The following is a 20,651-nucleotide window of genomic DNA, read 5'->3' as shown; positions in this document are numbered from 1 at the left end:
CTTCCTGTCAAAGACATTGTTGACGTAGATCTGGCCACAGGAGTTGTCGGGGGATTGTCTTGTAGGTCCCTTAACTCAGCCCGGCTGTAGTTTAAGGGATGCCACCTGGCCATATGGCGATGCATAGTCTAGTTGCCCATACTATATTTTTTCTCTGTGCCTCTAGACAATCTGTATTTACAGATGAGGCAGGTGGCATATTTAGCATTCACCTTCTTCTGCCCTGGAGGGATGGAAAAAAACTGCCAGATGAAACTTGTTTTCCTCTTAGAAACACGGGGCAACTCTGGGATAAATTCTGGTTGATCTCTATCCTCTTCTTCTTCTTCCTCCTCTTCCTCATCTCTGTTGGAGATAAATGGACTTGGTGGTCCTCTCTTCTTATGAGGAGGTGGAGGTGGTGGTGGGGGTGCACCAGCTGCAGCAAGTATAGAAGCCATTGCTGAACTCCAGGAAAATGGTCTTTCTCTCACCAAGATGAAAGTCAGAGTGAGGAAAGAAGGAGGGGTTTACATGATTTGGGAAAAGCAAAAGTTCTGAACCAATGAAAAGTGTTATTTTTAGGTCACATGACCTAGTCATACATCATTTGGAAACCAAAAGTGAAATGAACCAATGAAAACTTTGATAAACAAGTCACATGACCTGTTCCGCTTACGTTACGCGGTGCGCGCCGCGTCCCGGATCGCTTCCGGTTCGCGGTCCGGAGCACTTCCGGGAGCGCTAACGCGGCGCGTCATTAGACGTATTACGCGACAACGTGATACGTCGCGCTTCCGCGACGCGTCACAGTTCCGCTAACGTAACGTTGACCGGTTCGCGGACTAGGTCGCGGCATCAAGATGAGCTAACGGAAAGCTTCCCGGTTCGCGAACTGGAAGCGAAGAAAAAAAATATTAAAAAAAAAATTATTAATAAACATCTAAAATATATTTTAAGATTTAAAGAAGAATACATTTTACAGTTACCGATGTTAGCTTTTAAAAAACCAATGAAATTCACAGAAAAAACCATAGGTTATAGACCATATATAGTTAGGAATTTGCATTTACAAAACCTTGAAAATTCACTGAAAAAACCATAGGTTATAGACCATATATAGTTAGGGATTTGCATTTACAAAACCTTATTTTACTCGCATAAAACCATTGAAATTCCATATATAGTTAGTTGCGCTAACTATATATCGCGCACCCGCAATCCACTGCTGATGATGTCACATATTACATCATTCATGACATGGTCAGTGACATCACTGATGACATCACTGATGACATCTCAAATGACATCACTGATGACATCACTGATGACATCTCATTTGACATTACTGATCACATCACTGATGACATCCTTCGTGTGATAATACGTTGAATCTCTTCAGACTCTAATATAACCTTAGATACACTCAGTGTAAACAGACACTCACAGACTGTCACTCATACATGGAGTTACTCACACACCTAGTCAGTCATGCAAAGAATCAATCGCACCTCCATTTCCTCAACTATACAGTTATACAAACTTTACTTATTCAAACATATACTAACACATATTTACTCTCTTATACAATCCCTGATACAAGTTCACAATGATCCATACAGCCACTCACACAATCACTAGCTCTTATGCACAGTTATTTATATATGTCAACTCTCACTTGTACTGTGTTTTACATATGTACTTACTTTGACATGTAGCACTGAGATATCCATTCACTCACCAATACACTCATGCACACAGTCAACCGCCCATACAGCTGTTTCCACGTGCACTTTTGAAACCATACATCTAGTGAATCAACTGCTCACACATCTATGCACAGAGTCATACACCTTCCAGCCACCCACACACACACTCAGTCTCCCATACAAATACCTGGGCTACCAATCAATAACCCATATAGTTACTCATATAGCTACTTATCAACACATGCAGCAGTTTACAGAACAACAGACATAATAATGCACAAATTAAGACAGTTTAGTCACTAACCCATGCACTCAGTGAGACATATTTAATCACTCACTCATACAGTCAGTCATGCACCTACTAAATCCTTCATCCAGACACTTATACATCCACTCATTCTTCAATATGTAAGACATATTTACACTTTACAGAAACATACAGTCACTGGATGTTGTCATCAGTGATGTCATCAGTGATGTCACTGACCATGTCATGAATGATGTAATATGTGACATCATCAGCAGTGGATTGCGGGTGCGCGATATATAGTTAGCGCAACTAACTATATATGGAATTTCAATGGTTTTATGCGAGTAAAATAAGGTTTTGTAAATGCAAATCCCTAACTATATATGGTCTATAACCTATGGTTTTTTCAGTGAATATATATATATATTCACTGAAAAAACCATAGGTTATAGACCATATATAGTTAGGGATTAGCATTTAAAAAACCTTATTTTATTTGCACAAAACCATTGAAATTCCATATATAGTTAGTTGCACTAACTATATATCGCGGACCCGCAATCCACTGCTAATGGTGTCACATATTACATCATTCATGACATGGTCAGTGACATCACTGATGACATCACTGATGACATCTCAAATGACATCACTGATGACATCACTGATGACATCTCAAATGACATCACTGATGACATCACTGACATCTCATTTGACATTACTGATTACATCACTGATGATATCATTTATGTGATAATACATCTTCAGACTCTAATATAACCTTTGATACACTCAGTGTAAACAGGCACTCACAGACTGTCACACATCCATGGAGTTACTCACACACCTATTCAGTCATGCAAAGAATCAATCACATCTCCATTTCCTTAACTATACAGTTATACACACCTTACTTATTCAAACATATACTAACACATATTTACTCTCTTATACAATCCTTGATACAAGTTCACAATGATTCATACAGCCACTCTCACATTCACTGACTCTTATGTTCAGTTATTTATATATGTCAACTCTCACATGGAGTGTGTTTTACATATGTACTTACTTTGACATGTAGAACTGAGATATCCATTCACTCACCAATATACTCATGCACACAGTCAACTGTCCATACAGCTGTTTCTACATGCACTTTTGAACCCATACACCTAGGGAATCAACCGCTCACACATCTATGCACAGAGTTATACACCTCCCAGCCACCCACACACACACTCAGTCTCCCATACAAATACTTGGGCAACCATTCAATAACCCATATAGTTACTGATATAGCTACTGATTTAAACATGCAGCAGTTTACAGAAGAACATAAATATTGATTGCCAAATTAAGACACTTTAATCACTAACCCATGCACTCAGTGAGACACATTTAATCATTCTCTCATACAGTCAGTCATGCACCTACTAAATCCTTCATCCAGACACTTATACATCCACTCATTCTTCAATATGTAAGACATATTTTAACTTTACAGAAACATACAGTCACTGGGTGTTGTCATCAGTGATGTCATCAGTGATGTCATTTGAGATGTCATCAGTGATGTCATCAGTGATGTCACTGACCATGTCATGAATGATGTAATATGTGACATCATTAGCAGTGGATTGCGGGTCCGCGATATATAGTTAGTGCAACTAACTATATATGGAATTTCAATGGTTTTGTGCAAATAAAATAAGGTTTTTTAAATGCTAATCCCTAACTATATATGGTCTATAACCTATGGTTTTTTCAGTGAATTTTCAAGGTTTTGTAAATGCAAATTCCTAACTATATATGGTCTATAACCTATGGTTTTTTCTGTGAATTTCATTGGTTTTTTAAAAGCTAATATCTATAGCTGTAAAATATATTCTTTATTAAGTGACGTATCACGTAGCCCGTGAGACGCCTCATGATGCATCGCATAACCGTGACGTATCGTCTCTGCAGCGCAAACCAAACCCAAAACGTAAGCGCGCCAGAACACGCTTAAAGATATATATATATTTTTTTAACCTTAATTAGACAAAATCCACACGTGCACATATCACAAACGTTCAAAAAACACAATATGTCGGACTCCCGTTACGCTGCCGGTTAGCTGCCCGGTTAACGTACCAGGAAGCACCTTTACCGCGAAAAATCGCAAATTTTTTTTTTCACCCCCCAGGGAACTTTAATAGCCCCCTCATCAATCCTAGGGGTTCAGGAGGGGTCTGCCTTACCCCTTTCATTCATTGACACCTTTTTTTTCCACCTCTTGTCTCTCGATCCCACAGTGAGACAAGATGGCGGCCGCTCCAGACTGTTTACAATGATAACAGCCAATCAGCTTCTCCTCAGACTCCCGTTACACTGCCGATTAGCTTCCCGGTAGCTGCCCGGTTAGCTGCCCAGTTCGCGTACCAAGACGCGTCTCTACGGCGAAAAAATCGGATTTTTTTGTTTGTTTTTTTTGGGCCCGGCGTGGCTCTATAATATCCCCCTCATCAATCCTAGGGGGTCAGAAGGGGTCTACCTTGCCCCTTTTCCTTCATTTCCCCCTTTGTTTTGGCCTCCTCTTGTCTCTCGATCCTACCGAGAGACAAGATGGCGGCCGCTCCGGACTGTTTAGAATGTTGACAGACACCGGAGAGCCAATCAGCTTCGCTTCGCAAAGTTCCGATACGCGAAAAGTTCGCGAACCGGAGCGCTGCCCGGAGCGCTGTTACAGATATATATCTTGTTTTAAACGTTAATTTCTCAAAATCCACTGAAGCACATATATTGAGACCTAGCAAAGGCACATCGGGCTAACAGTCCCTACAATTTTGCCAAGTTTCGTGCAAATCCATTCAGCCGTTCGAGCTAAAAGTGAGTCCAACCGCCCTATGGAAAACTCAATGCAAAAAACGCGTTTTGGGACCCCCCTTTTTTCTCAGCCCCCCCTTGACGAAACCCCACCAAATTTTTAGGGGCTGCTCAGAACAAAATGTGCCATTTTCCTGAAAATTTCAGCCGATTCCGTCCACAAACGCCAAAGTTATTAGGCATAGAATTTTCAAAAGTTCCATAGAGAAAAAATCCTAACTATATATACCTACTGGCTATCGCCAGTAGGTAATATTACCTACTGGCGGTCGCCAGTAGGTATATATAGTTAGGATTTTTTCCCTATGGGATTTCAGAAAATTCTATGTCTAATAACTTTGGCGTTTGTGGACGGAATTGGCTGAAATTTTCTGGAAAATGGCACATTTTGTTTCTGAGCAGCTCCTGGAAATTTGGGGGGTGTTCGGCAAGGGGGGGCTGAGATAAAAGGGGGGTCCCAAAACGCGTTTTTCCCATGTTAATTTCCATAGGGCGGTTGGCCTCACTTTTAGCCCGAACGGCTGAATGGATTTCCACGAAACTTGGGAAAATTGTAGGGACTGTTAGCCCGATGTGCCTTTGCTAGGTCTCAATATATGTGCTTCAGTGGATTTTGAGAAATTAACGTTTAAAACAAGATATATATCTGTAACAGCGCTCCGGGCAGCGCTCCGGTTAGCGAACTTTTCGCGTATCGGAACTTTGCGATGCAAAGCTGATTGGCTCTCCGGTGTCTGTCAACATTCTAAACAGTCCGGAGCGGCCGCCATCTTGTCTCTCGGTAGGATCGAGAGACAAGAGGAGGCCAAAACAAAGGGGGAAATTACCATAAGGGGGCATAGTAGATCCTCGTTGACCCCCTAGGTTTTATGTGGAGGTTTTAAAAGGGCCCAGGAGGGTCAAAAAAAAAAAAAAATTTGGGTTTTTTTTGCGTGGTGAGCGCCAAGTTCGCGAACCGGAAAGCGTTCTGGGCAGCGTACTATAAGGATAAAAGAATGATAGACTTTTCTAATACTGTATGTTAATTGTTTGTTATTTGTTGTTTTTGTTCGTTTTTTTTTATTTATTTATTTATTTTGATTAAAAAAAAATTTATGGGTCAGAATTTTCATAGTTCAATAAAACTTCCAGCATTACATCATCTGGAATCTCCTCAAACATGCATGTTTCTATGTCTTGTAAGCTTTCAATAAATTGTTCATCAAAAGATTCATCCATAAAATCTTCATCCAAAATTTCTTCAGTTAAAATCTCTTCTGTTGTAATGTCGAAGGAAACATTGATTTTTTCGTGCTCCCCTTCCATTTTTTTGCTGTAAATTGCATAAAAAAATAATTATATTAGAAGAGTTAGGGCACTGTTGGGTTTAAGTTCAGACAGGTAGTTCTGTTTTTTTAACAGTGAAGTTAAAGTAAGTAAATTCATAATTATAGCAGAGAAGTGTAAGTCAATCAATAAATATAACAGAGGAGCCTATCTGTATCTATAACTATAGCAGGGGGACAGTAAATAATGATCAAAAAACGTTTTTACAAATTAATTTAAAGTGCCACTTACAAATTATCAATTTACTTTACAGGGAGGTGAAAAGGCTCTTGAAATGTAGTTCAGGAAGTAGTAGTGAAAATGGCTGTGTTTCCTTCTCTTCTTTTATATATATTCAGGTACATAACCAATCAAATGTCAGGGAAAAAAATTGAAAATGAAAGTAAAATTTTCATTGGTTGTCAATTCCAATACTTCAGGTGTGTTTTGTGAAGTAATTTACCTCAGGGTATTTAGATAGGTCTACAGGCTAAATGGCTAAATGAAATTTCAATCAAATTTGTGAGAATGAAAGGGATTGTTATGTAGTATGAGCTAATCTATATTTGGTGAGAGTGTCTCTAGTCGTTTTTCTGTAAATTACTTTCCCACCTTTTTTTAGGACCGCTTTCCGGAAAGCGGCCCGGTTAGCGAACCTTAAGCGTCACGGGAGTCCACCATTTTGTGTTTTGGTCGCATTAAGATACAAGATGGAGGGCAAATAATGTTTAGAATGGGTAGAAGGGGTCATGGTAGACTTATCTTGACCCCCTAGGTTTTCTGAGGGTGGCTGAGGAGGCTTATATGTGCGGAAAAAAACATTTTTTTTAAAAATTCCGCGAGGTTAGCTTTCGGTTAGCGAACCGGGTAGCGGCCCGGGGAGCGTATTTTGTGGAAAATTAGTGAAAAAAGTTAGAGAAAAATAATAATTGTGAGTGATCAGATGTAGGGTAGCTCTGAGAAGAGCTTTTGGGTTTATGGTACATTTAGGTACTTATAAGTAGGTACCAATGCACAGTCTTAAATTCAGAATGAAAATTCTGTTGCCCTCATCTGAGAAGTGAACTCCATCTCCTCTGTAGATATCTTGCATGTAGTAACGCAAGTTATTGTTGTACAGGGAGCCCATTCCATGGTCTCTCATGAAAGCTGAAACAGATTTGTTTACATGCTTCCTCGCTTTCTCAATTTGTGGAGAAAATTGGTTGGACCACCTCCATTTCTGTCTTTAGCATATATTGGAATATACCAAGGCAGTTTGAGGTAAAAGTGCCATTAATTGCTCAAAGGTGTCCTTTAAAAGCATTTCCAGACCTACCCCTGTCAAAGTGCCCAAATCATTACCTCCACAGTGCACAATTAACAGGTCAGGTTTTGGCAAATGCATAAAGGTTTTCACCAATGGTATCAATTGGTGACATTTTAATCCTCTTTGGCCCAACCACTTAATTTCCACATCTTGTAAATTGAGGTTAGGTAAATTTCTGTTCTCAGCATACCTTTGAGCCCAGTGGATGTAACTATGTCCAACAATCCAGACCTTAAACACGGTTGGAGAAGGTTGTGCTGCAGTCAGATGAAGTGTGGTAATGAAAGGGCAGTTGAAACAGTAGGAGTTTGTAAAGAAAAAAAACTGAGGATTTCCCATGCTAATGATTCATTAGCAGTGATTGGTGCATTTCCATTTCTGAAAACAGAAAGTTAGGGTGCATGGATGTGTTCTTTGAAAGATGTAATTTGAATGGTCAAGGAAGAAACATTTAATGAAAGATTGCACTGGATACGCAGGTGCACTGAGAGTTCAGAGTTCAATTGAAACATTGTTGTGTGAATTTGCAAACATGAGAGGTCTTCCAGGAGGTGGTTGCTATGGAAAAAAGGCAGAGAGGGCAGAGGGGGGAAGGGTTTTGATTTGAAAAAAGTGAGGGAAGAGTTATGATTGGCTAATATGAGAGATATGTGAAATGAATATCTGTATTTCTGTGCTTTCAATAGCTGCAGCCTCTGGAGTGCATCCTTTTTGTTCTGCTGAAGACAATTTGGTGTATTTCTGAGACTGTTTCAAAACTCAAAAAGTATTTGCTAAGGTGAGAAAAGATTTATTTATTTAGATAGAGAATAGTATGATTTAAGGAGAAAATTATGAAGAAAGCTGTGTTTTTAAAATGTGGCTTTGTCTCTAGTGATATACAAATAGATTTTGTTTCTTTGAGAAATTGTAATTGCATATTTGGTATAGCATTCTGGCATGCAGTAACACAAGTTTTTGTTGTACATGGAGCCCATTCCATGGTCTCTTATGTAAGCTGAAACAGATATGTTGTTTTTAAAAACGATTTTTGAAATCACTTACATTTCTGGATATGTACTGCTAGTAAGCATGGGCGAATTTTGCGAATCTCGCGTTCGCGAATTTTGCGGATTTGCGAACTCGCAATCCGCAAAATCCGCGAATTCTCGCGAATTTGCGGATTTTTTTTTTTTTGTGTTTGCGCGGGTTTCTGCCAGTTCGCGAGGGTTTTGTACAATGTCGCAAATTGCGAACTTACCTGTCGGGTCGCAAGTTTCGCGAACTTGTTGTTTCTACGTGTCCAGCCTGTTTGGGACACTCTTCTTCATCACTGCCACTCTCTGTCACCACCGCCACTCTCTGACTACTCATGCCACCCTCTGGCCCACCCATGCCACCCTCTGTTTCATCACAGCACCCTCTGGTTGTCCAGTCAGTGTACATTATTGTGGCAACGCAAGCACACCTTCCCTGCCTCAAGTGACCTGAATTAATTTGGGGCTGATTAATGTGTCACAGAATATTTTTTTAGCTGGCACCTGCTTCCTTAGTGCTTCCTGATTAGTGATCTTTTGCACTTGCTAAGTGCTTTCATTGTTGCAAAATTAGTTACAACACCTGCCCTGCCCCAACTGACAATAATGAATTAGGGGCTGATTAATGGATTTGAACTTCCAGCCTGGCTCCTGCTTGTCTCCCTTAGCTGTAATTCAGGACCTTTGTGGCATATGTGTAACTATTCTGAGGTTCAGAGCAGGGTCACATAATAGTTGCAACTGGCAACTGAACTCTGGAGGGGCCCCTCAGGAAGCACTACAGGAAATGGCTGCTAATGATGAGCCTGAACTTTTGAACCTGGTAAGTAGTTTCAGTTTTGCTAAGATCGTATTTCTGCAATTTTTCACTTATTCGCGGGGCGCGAAGTTGTACTGGGAAGCCGCGAACTCACGCAAACAGTGCGAACAGTGCGAGCAAAATCCGCTGCTCGCGGATTTGCGGATTTTGCGGGAGATTCGCAAATCTCGCGGATTGCGAATTTACCGAAAATCTGCAAAATCCGCGAGCGAAACGGATTTTCCGCCCATGCTTAACTGCTAGAGCTTCATAGGTTGTTTTGGGTCATATTTATAAGGCATTTGAGTGTCTTTGATGTTATTTTTTCCTTTTCAAATGGAAAGCATTCCACATGGGGCAAGTGTCTTGTAAATACGCACCCACCTGCGCTTGGCAAATTTAGATTTTGATTATGGGAGTTACATAGCCATGTTATTAATGTCCAAAAAATGGTGCTAGGGCATTCCAGAAAACGCTTTCATGTGTCTCAAGGACATTTTCAGTCATTTCCTCTTGAATGCAGATATACAATTGATTTATATGCTGTGTTTAAAAACGATTTTTTGAAATCAATTACATTTCTGGATATGTACTGCTAGAGCTTCATAGGTTGTTTTGGGTCATATTTATAAGGCATATGAGTGTCTATGATGTTATTTTTCCTTTTTAAATGGAAAGCGTTCTTCATGGTGCAAGTTTTTTGTAAATACGCTCCCTCTTGCGGTTGGCAAATTTAGATTTTGATTATGGGAGTTACATAGCCATGTTAATAATGTCAAAAAAATGGTGCTAGGGCATTCCAGAAAACGCTTTCATGTCTCTCAAGGAGATTTTCAGTCATTTCCTCTTGAATGCAGGTATACAATTGATTTATATGTTGTGTTTAAAAACGATTTTTTGAAATCAATTACATTTCTGGATATGTACTGCTAGAGCTTCATAGGTTGTTTTGGGTCATATTTATAAGGCATATGAGTGTCTATGATGTTATTTTTCCTTTTTAAATGGAAAGCGTTCTTCATGGTGCAAGTGCCTTTTAAATACGGTCCCATCTGTGCTAAGCAAATTTAGATTTTGATTATGGGAGTTACATAGCCATGTTAATAATGTCCAAAAAATGGTGCTAGGGCATTCCAGAAAACGAAAATGTCCTTGAGACACATGAAAGCGTTTTCTTCAGTGAAAATCTTATCTGCAACCATGTGTTGGCCTCACCTCAAACAAACAAAACAGGTGATGGACCGAATGTGGATCAATGACACACATTCACCCCAGTTCAAAGATCTGGGCTTAAACAAACCTTTAGATAGGCCACACCTTATCGTCATCCTGAATTAATCATTTAAAATTTTAGGGAGAGATTTATGATTGTTTTATGCCTGTTTTGTACCACTGTGTGTCATTTTTGTGATGCAGTGCTGGTGCAAAAGATTTGCTATGTTAAAAAATAAGTAGGGCATTAAGTTTTTGATGACTGTTATTCATTTACTGTTTGGTAATAGTGGTTTATAACATTTTTTATTATATTTTTCCACAGATTCAACTGCAGATCTTTTCCAAATTTGAAAAATGCCAACGAAAAATCGTATTAGAAAGGCTAGAAAACGTCAAAGACAGCAGGATGATCTTTTATTGCAGCAGTCCTCTTCCCCAAATACTTTTCAAAACACCAAGAAAGCTCCGGGTAAGAGCACAAAATCATTCTTAAGAAATATTTTTAGTAAAAAAAGTATTTATTCTAAAAATGTTTCAGTTCAGAAAAAGAAAAGCAATTTAAATGGAAAGGAAAGACCCATCAAAAATGTTACTGGTAGAGGAAGAGATAATTCTGTGCATGATAGTAGAAGGAAACAACAGTTTAGGGACATTCGAAAACGAATGTTCCGTAATAGGATAATAGTTAATTTATTAAAAAATATTAAGAAAGGCCAACAGAAAGCGGCATTTTATAAGAAGAAGAAAAATGTAGAGAAAATTATTGATCATGCTTTTGAAATTAAGCGAAAGTTGTTTATTTTGGTAATTAATAGAATTAGGAAACTAAGCAAGGTAATTTCTGATTTCAAAACAAAAAGTAGATGGAAGAGAGTAGTAAATCGTAGTAACTTTTGTGAAGTTTTTTCCGGAGAATGGATGCATAGTTCAAGTTGTGAGGCATTTTTTAATGAGGAGAGTTATTTTCAGGATAATGATTTGGTGTTTGCAGTTGACACCAGTGATCGAGCTTATGAAGTGAAGGATGGTTGTCCAGTTGAAAAAGAAAAAGTTGTGACAACAGAGACAGAAGAGGCGCTAAGTGATGAGGTTTTAGGAAGACGTCCTAAGGGTCCTGTGTACATTTGGAAGTGTAGTTCTATTTGCAGTGTGCGACAGGTTTCCATCAATTTGCTTTGTGATTTTATACGGACATTTAATAAGAAAAGTTTGAAGCAGAAAATGAAGTTGTTGCAAGATTTAGATCCTTGCAGAGTGAGACAAATAACAGGTTTACGTGATCATTCACTGGCTTGTCTTTCCAGGAGAGTATGCCAGAGTGTTTTTCATCATTTCAGGATGCTAGCAGTGCATCATAATAAAGTGAGAAAATTAGTGAGAATGTTGTATTATGCTAAGAGTCCAGCAATTATGCTTAAACAATTATGTGCTGCTCTTTTGCATGGTTCTGAAATAGATGTCAAGAATATTTGTGAAGAAATTGAGTTTTGTTACTTTGGTAGTAAAGATGAGAATGTTCAAATTGACCCAGAAGTAGAGGGTAATGTTGAAGATAATGTACAGGTTTCCAGTACAGATAATTTTCAGAAGGAAATAGCCACGTTTCAGATGAAATCAAGTGAGAGGCCTAATTTCACTTGTGTATGTTGTCGACGCACTTATTATAAGAATCAGACTAAGTTAGTGGATTTATATGCAAAAAGTGAAAGAGAAAATAATAGTGAATGGAAGGATTTTGCCACATACTTGATGGTAGAAAATTATTTAGATTTGGGATCGGATCAACGTGTGTGTACTTATTGTTGTAATAAATTAAACCAAAACCAGATGCCTGCTAGGGCAGTTCATAATAATCTGGAATTGGTTGAGATTCCTTCTGAATTGAAGGATTTAAATACTTATGAATCTATTTTGATTCAAAGTATCCATCCCTTTCAGGCTATTGTAAGAATGGAGCCAAAGACAGGGAAGTTGCCTCCAGCAGATTTACTGAGAGGATTAAAGGGAAGAGTTGTTTATTTGCCTCTAGATTTGAACAAAAACATTAACACAATTGGAGTAGAAAAAGTGGAAGAGGAACCTCTGGTTATCTTGGTTAATGGGGTTCCGACAAAGAATAAGAAAATATGGCAAGATTTAGTGGATGTTAGGAAAGTCAAAAAGGCAACATTGTATTTGAAGAAAAATAATAAGTACTATAAGAATGTATATGTTGCAGAAGAGGAAGTAAGTGATGAAGAGGATAGCGATTTGTGTGCTGGCCAAATTGAGAAAGTAGAGGGCTCTAAAAGTGAAGAAATATATGAACATTATAGTGTTCATCCTTTGCATTCCAAGGAAGTCATGGGGAATGCTATTGAGTTGTTTCAAATGAAACAAGCCAAAGGGAGTCCCATTAGTGTTTGGGAGGAAAGTTTGGAAGCTCGGTGTTTCCCACAGCTATTTCCCACAGGTCGAGGAGGAAGATATGATGAGCGACCTCATCAAATTCCTGCGTCTGAATACCGGACTTTACGATTGTATGCAGAAGATCCTAGGTTTCGTCAATGCATTCCATATTTGTTTCATCTCCTGTTTGAAAGCGATCTATCTGGACTGTCATATGCAGTGAACCACATCTTAAAAAGTGGTATACAGATGCGAAACATCTCGGCAAGTGATTTTATGCATAAAGTCAATGTCCAAGACAGTATTTTGGATTCTCACTTAATTAATCTCATGGCGTGTCAGCGTGGTACTAATGAGTACTGGTACCGTCGTCATGGTGATTTAAAATGTATGCTGAGGAACTTAGGAACTCCGACATGGTTCCTCACTCTGAGCTGTGCCGAGTATGGCTGGGAAGACTTACTTGAATTTCTACGAGAGGCAAATGGAAATATTGAAAACATTGAATTCAAGACACCTGGAGAACTGTGTTCTTTGGATCCAGTGAATGTATGCAGGTACTTCAATCATAGATTTGAAGCTATGATGTCTTTCATCACAAATAAGAAGAATCCACCTCTTGGAGAGGTGTTGGATTTCTTCTGGAGAAAGGAGTACCAAGCAAGAGGTGCTCCTCATATACATATGTTGTTGTGGATCAAGGATGCACCTAAATTTGGAACAGATCCGGATGACTTAGTGATGAGAACAAGTTCTACGTTTCCAAAGCCATCGTTGTGGAAAGTACTGTCGTCGTAAATTCAGAAACAAGGACAAGTTCTACACCAAATGTCGTTTCAACTTTCCACGACCGGTGATTTCTAAAGGAAGAGTGAACAGTTTGATGTCTTCTCTACGACATAATGTGACGAGGAAATCACCCAAAAATACTTACAATTTGAAAAGGAACGAAGAGTCCAAGTACATCAATGACTACAACCCAGTGATTTTGTCCATGTGGAATGCTAACATGGATATACAGTTTGTGGCTGACAACTGTATGGCTGTGGCTCGGTATGTGACATCTTACATCACCAAAAAAGAAAAGACAGAACTGAAGGATATGTGGGAGTACATTTGCCATGAAAAGAGCCTCAGCAAGAAGTTGTACAGTTTCAGTCTGAAGATGTTGTTGCATCGAGAAATCGGAGCTTACGAATGTTCTGATCGATTGTCTTCAGCAAGTCTCTATGCCAAATCCAGGAGTATCGTTTGGGCGAGTCTTGGTCTTGCTGCAACGCGAAATCGAGTTCTAAAACCTGTCCGGGAAATTGAGTATTTGGCAGAAAAGGAACCAAACAGTACCGACATTTTGAAGACCAACATGTTGGATACATATTATCCAAATCGAAGCAGTCACCTTGAGAATGTTTGTCTATATGAGGTTCTACAAAATTATATATTCAAGAGGAACATCAAAGAAGATATTGAGAAAGGAGTGTATGCTGTAATTGGAAGTGAGGGATGCCTGGTCAAGCAAAGAAAATGCCAATTAGTAAACCATCGAAAATTGAGTGGCGAATCTCCAGAAAAAAAGGAGTTCTTCTATTTAGCACTTTTGCAACTTTTTAAGCCTTGGCGTGCAGAAGAGGAACTGCTTGGAGATTTCCTCTGTTACGAAGACTCTTTCACTGCTGCTAAGGAGACCATAGAATGTCCTGCTTTTCCCAAATATCAAGAAATGCTAACTTTGGAAATTGAGCAGGAAGCAACGATTGCAGCCGAGATTGCCAGAGACAGTTCTCAGGACAGTCAGAGTTCTGTTTCATTGAGTCAAGATCCACTTGGAGGACCTATTATCGAAAATGAAGCTGCCACTGCTATGAATGAAGTGGAAAGAGCCATGGCACATGCTCAGGAGGATTCAGTTAACTTAGAAGACTTGGAAAAACAACTCAACGTTGAGCAGAGGAAAATATATGATGAAGTTACCAAGCAAATTGAGCATGGATTAAGTCATGAGAAGAAAGAGTGCTCATGTACATCGTTGAAGCCTGTCCGACTGTACGTGAGTGGAGAAGCGGGAACTGGAAAAAGTTTCCTCATTAAAGCAATTTCTTGTTATTTGCAGGAAAGGACTGAGTCATCGCTGTCTTGTGTTGTCACCGCTCCTACTGGACTGGCAGCACATAACATTAAAGGTATTACTTTGCATCGTCTACTGATGCTGCCAGTGGAGCATGACAACAAATTACAATACCACAAGTTATCTGGGGATGCTTGCTGTGAAGTTTCAAGAGTCTTGAGGAAAATGAAACTACTTATCATTGACGAAGTAAGCATGGTTTCCAATGTCATGCTTGCCTTTGTGCATTTGAGAATGCAAGAAGTACTTAAAACTGAATATGATGTGTTATTTGGTGGCAAACACATCATTGTTTTCAGGGATCTTCTGCAGCTGACACCAGTAAAAGGTCAACCTGTGTTCAAAATACTCACGCATGAAGATACCAGGAAGTGCCTAGGGAGCATTGGCAACGTCAATATATGGTTAAACTTCAATTATGCTGAACTGCATGAAAATATGCGTCAGGCGAAGGATGAAGATTACAAGAAAATTCTACAAGATATTAGTAATTGGAAAAGTGACCGAGCATGGAAAAGAAGCTTTAAATGCACGATTACTTTCAAATTTATATCCCAAACAAGAGATTGAGCCTGAGAATATTTTTCAGAAAATTACTGAGAAGAAATCCGGAATATGTTTGATGCCAACTCTTGCAGAATGTGCCTTCTTCAACAACAAAATGTTGAATTTAGAAAAGCAAGAGATTGTGAAACTTGAAGCTATTGACAAAATAGAGCATATGGGATCAACAATTATTTTGTCAGAGAATTTGAAATCAAAATTGGATTCATTAGAGAAGACTATATCTAAAACAGCGGGTTTTGAAAAGACTTTGAATGTGTGTTTAAATTGCCGAATCATTTTGAGAAGGAATTTACATGTTGAAAGAGGTCTGGTAAATGGATCAATGGGTAATGTTGTTGATTTTGAGAAATACAGAAATAGAGATGGAATAGAATTTTTAAAAATTAAATTTGATGGCATTGAGGAAGTACAGCTAATTGGTCGTTGTTCTGCTAGGTTTTTGCTTGTTAAAGACTTATATGTTTGCCGTAAACAGTTTCCTGTTTGCTTGGCATATGCGGTGACAATCCATAAATCGCAAGGTTTAAGTGTAGACAGTGCATTGGTGAATATTGGCAGTTCTGTGTTCAAGGAGGGTATGGCATATGTGGCATTGTCACGAGTTAGAACTTTATCAGGATTGTACTTGATTGACTGTGATGTCACAAACATTTGTGCGGATCTAGATTGTGTTAAGGAATACAATAGGTTAAGAAGAGAGTATGCCCCACATTTGCCTCAATATCCTTTGTTTGAGAAACGTGTGGTAGGCCGGAAACGTAGAAATATCAGTAATAGTAGGGAGGTTGTTGCAAAAAGACTAAAAGTCAATGAACCGAAAATAGTTAGCAGAAAGAAAGTGGATTCTGTTGAAGATGTTGTCGGTTTTCAATTTGAAAACAGTTCTGGTGTCAACTGCTATGCAAATGTAGTGGTTAATGTTCTCTTTTCACTAGAGAGTTTAAAAGAACAGATTCTGTTGAATTCAGAACAAATTTTATGCTGTTTGTTGAATTCTGTTTTCGAGAAATGTAGCACTGATCGAACAAAAGTAGAAAGTGTGTCTGAAGTTCGTTATCTGTTAGATGAATGTTCAGGTCAAACAGACTTCTCTGAAAATAATCAGCAAGATTGTCAGGAGTTTTTAATGTATATGCTTGATGTATTGCAAGATGAGGGTGTAGATGTAGATCACCTGTTTGGGCTTTCTTATCAATGGCAGCATGACTGCGAGAATTGTAGGGTATCAAGTACTACTAGTGTAGACTCAGAAAGATTTATATATTTAACTTTGCCAGACAGTAAATCAGTCTCCTTTAATAAGCTAGTAAATGCAGCGGATCACAACATGGAGTGTAGCCAATGTAAATCTGAAATGATGTCAACATTATTTATACGTAGATATGGACAGTATGTCATTTTAATGATCCAACGATGTAGGCCTGATGGATCAAAATTGTCAACTTTAATAAAACATTTTGTGGCTTCTCAGCTTTCAATATCAGGAAGGACTTTTGTAACTGTAGCAATTATCTATCACGATGGTCCTTCAACAACATCAGGACATTATACAGCTTATTTAAAGTCTCGAAACGGCTGGTCATTCTGCAATGATTCCGTTGTAACTTTCAAAAAAAAATTGCCGTTTGACCTTAAAAATTCTTACCTGGTGTTTTTAAAACCAAAATTTTAAAGAAAGAATCTCGGGATTTCCTGTGAAGAATTGCAAAAGGTTCATCAAGTTGAGGGAATGTAAGTCTGCAATGCTGTCTAGATTATTGGTCCAAAACCTTTAATTATAATGTCAATTTTTAAAATCCAACTATATAAACCTGATGCAAGTAAGTCTGCTTCATAGTAAGCAGTATCAGTGTCATAGGAAAAGGAGAACATGAGTGACAAAGAAGGGTAAGATATTAGTAGTCCAGGATTGTGAAAATAATCTTAAATGTTTTCTTTTTGAAAGTTGCGAAAATAGAAAATGACGGGATTTGATTGGAAGAATTACAAGACTTGTGAATCGCTGCAACATGATTTGGCCTAGTGGAAACATGTGGTAGAATGTGAGAAGTCTTTTCTTGTATGTAACATATTTTTCAAAACGATGGAGGTTTTCTTTCAGAAAGTGGCGGGCTGACAATATTTATAGCACAACAGAGTGGACGCTGTTCATAGGACATCCTTCGACGTCATTGAAAGTAAGTTAATTTTAAGGAGTTTTGAATTCAGATTTCTTAGGTTGTATGGGTTTTTTAAACACAATCATTTTGATTGTGGGTTTTTTTCCCCGCTGTTACATGATGAATACCTTCAAGTCACTGATTTAAGTGAAATTTGATACATTCTGAGAACAGCAAAAATAAACCATTTAACATGTATAATTAATGTTTTGCTTTTTGTACTTATGATATACATTTAGAAATGTGAGGTAGATATGGAGAAACTGAGTCTTCTGTAAGTGTCAATTTTAATGCTTACAGTGCTGTACTTCTGGGTACTGTTTTTTTTAAAAAAAGGAATAGGCCTTACCTCAAAGAAAGCTCTTGAAAGCACACATCTTATTTGCATCCTGAAACAATCATTTAAAATATTAGACACAATTTTATGATGGCTTTACATCTTTTTTGCGCTGGTATTGCATCACTATTGTGAGACATCAGCAGTGCAAAAGAAGCACCATGTTCCAAAATAGGTCTCAGTTCATCAGCATGAAGATACTGTTTGTTTAAAATATATATCTTTAGGATTGTGTAGGGGACGTAGAGAAGCAGAGGCTTCTGTAAATGTCAAAGTTGTTGAAAAACTGTTTCTTCTTGAACCTTTTCCCTTTTCTTTTCTAATTTTTAAATACATGTGGTAATATTTTTGGAAATGTTTGTTCTCTCTTTTACAGATTGAAAGTATGAAAAAATATTTTAAAAAGGTAACAAGAATTATAAGGTAAATGTTTTCTACTCTTTTTACCCGCAATGCACTGCTGATGATGTCACTGACCATGTCATGAATGATGTAATAAGAGGACATGACTTACTTCATTGGTAGGCCTTCACATGCTTTATCTGCTCTGTATTCTTCAACAAGTGTAAAATTGATCTGTAACCCTGAGTAGGTCTCACCTTAAACAAACCTCAGGAGACATCACACCTTATCGTCATCCTGAATTAATAAATAGATTTATTAAACAGTATCTCTGGTTTACTCCCTATAGCTGTCTTTCTTTTAACATTACTCTCTGTTTACTTCCCTTATACTAACTCTTCTTTTTTTTTAAAATATTTTTTTGGTTCGCTTCAAGTTCGCGAACCGGGCAGCGAACTGGAAAGCGAACCAAAAGAAATAGAGCTTGCCAGAGTGCTAAACATTCTAGCAATTTTATTTGAAAGGGGAGGTAGTTCTGAAAAGAACTTTTTTTTAATGTTTTTGTTGTATTTTTTTTTTTTTTTATCTGAACATTTTTGGAGGGGAAACAACAAAAAAACAGGCATTGAAAAGGGCTCAACAGGAGCAAAAAAAAAATTACTGCTTGGGTGGGTTAGGGCAGTTATGGTTTTCAAACACCAAGTTGATTAAGTTAGGGCAGTTATGGTTTTCAAACACCAAGTTGATTAAGTTCAAGCTCATGTTGCCACATGAGAGCATAGCACCACAATGTATGCACGTAAACTTCATGTGCTTGAAGTTTGGCTGTATGTTTGGCACAGTTTCCTGTGCCTCTCTTGCAGTCAAAGATATACTTGATGTTGATCTGGCCACAGGAGTTGTCGGGGGATTATCTTGAAGGTCCCTTAACTCTGCCCGGCTGTAATTTAATGGATGCCACCTGGCCATATGGCGATGCATAGTATAGTTGCCCATACTATACTTTTTGTCTGTGCCTCGAGATAATCTGTATTTGCAGATTAGGCAGGTGGCATATTTGGCATTAACCTTCTTCTCCCCTCGAGGAATTGAGAAAAACTGCCATATAAAACTTGTTTTCCTTCGGGAAACACGGGGCAACTCCTGAATAAATTGAGGTTCATCTGTGTCCTCTTCTTCTAGGTCCTCCTCTTCCTCCTCTCTGTTGGAAATGAATTGTGATGGTGGTCCTCTCTTGTCATGAGGAGGTTGAGGTGGTGGTGGGGGTCCACCAGCTGAAGCAAGGATAGAAGCCATTGCAATCAAATTGGAAAATGGTCTTTCTCTCACCAAGATGAAAGTCAGAGTGAGGAAAGAAGGAGGAGTTTACATGATTTGGGAAAAGCAAAAGTTCTGAACCAATGAAAAGTGTTATTTTTAGGTCACATGACCTAGTCATACATCATTTGGAAACCAAAAGTGAAATGAACCAATGAAAAGTTTGATAAACAAGTCACATGACCTGTTCCGCTTACGTTACGCGGTGCGCGCCGCGTCCCGGATCGCTTCCGGTTCGCGGTCCGGAGCACTTCCGGGAGCGCTAACGCGGCGCGTCATAAGACGCATTACGCGACAACGTGATACGTCGCGCTTCCGCGACGCGTCACAGTTCCGCTAACGAAACGTTTACCGGTTCGCGTACTAGATCGCGGCATCAAGATGAGCTAACGGAAAGCTTCCCGGTTCGCTTACCGGAAGCGAAGAAAAAAAAAATTTTAAAAAAAATTATCAATAAACATCTAAAATATATTTTGGGTTTTAAAGAAGAATACATTTTACAGCTACAGATGTTAGCTTTTAAAAAACCAATGAAATTCACAGAAAAAACCATAGGTTATAGACCATATATAGTTAGGAATTTGCATTTACAAAACCTTGAAAATTCACTGAAAAAACCATAGGTTATAGACCATATATAGTTAGGGATTAGCATTTACAAAACCTTATTTTACTCGCATAAAACCATTGAAATTCCATATATAGTTAGTTGCGCTAACTATATATCGCGCACCCGCAATCCACTGCTGATGATGTCACATATTACATCATTCATGACATGGTCAGTGACATCACTCATGACATCACTGATGACATCTCAAATGACATCACTGATGACATATCAAATGACATCACTGATGACATCACTGATGATATCTCATTTGACATTACTGATCACATCACTGATGACATCATTCATGTGATAATACGATGAACCTCTTCAGACTCTAATATAACCTTAGATAC

The sequence above is a fragment of the Lissotriton vulgaris genome (assembly GCF_964263255.1).
Source record: "Lissotriton vulgaris chromosome 2_1 unlocalized genomic scaffold, aLisVul1.2 SUPER_2_unloc_1, whole genome shotgun sequence".
Classification (NCBI taxonomy): Eukaryota; Metazoa; Chordata; class Amphibia; order Caudata; family Salamandridae; genus Lissotriton; species Lissotriton vulgaris.
The sequence above is the reverse complement of the archived record's forward strand: the minus strand, read 5'-3'. Positions refer to the sequence as shown.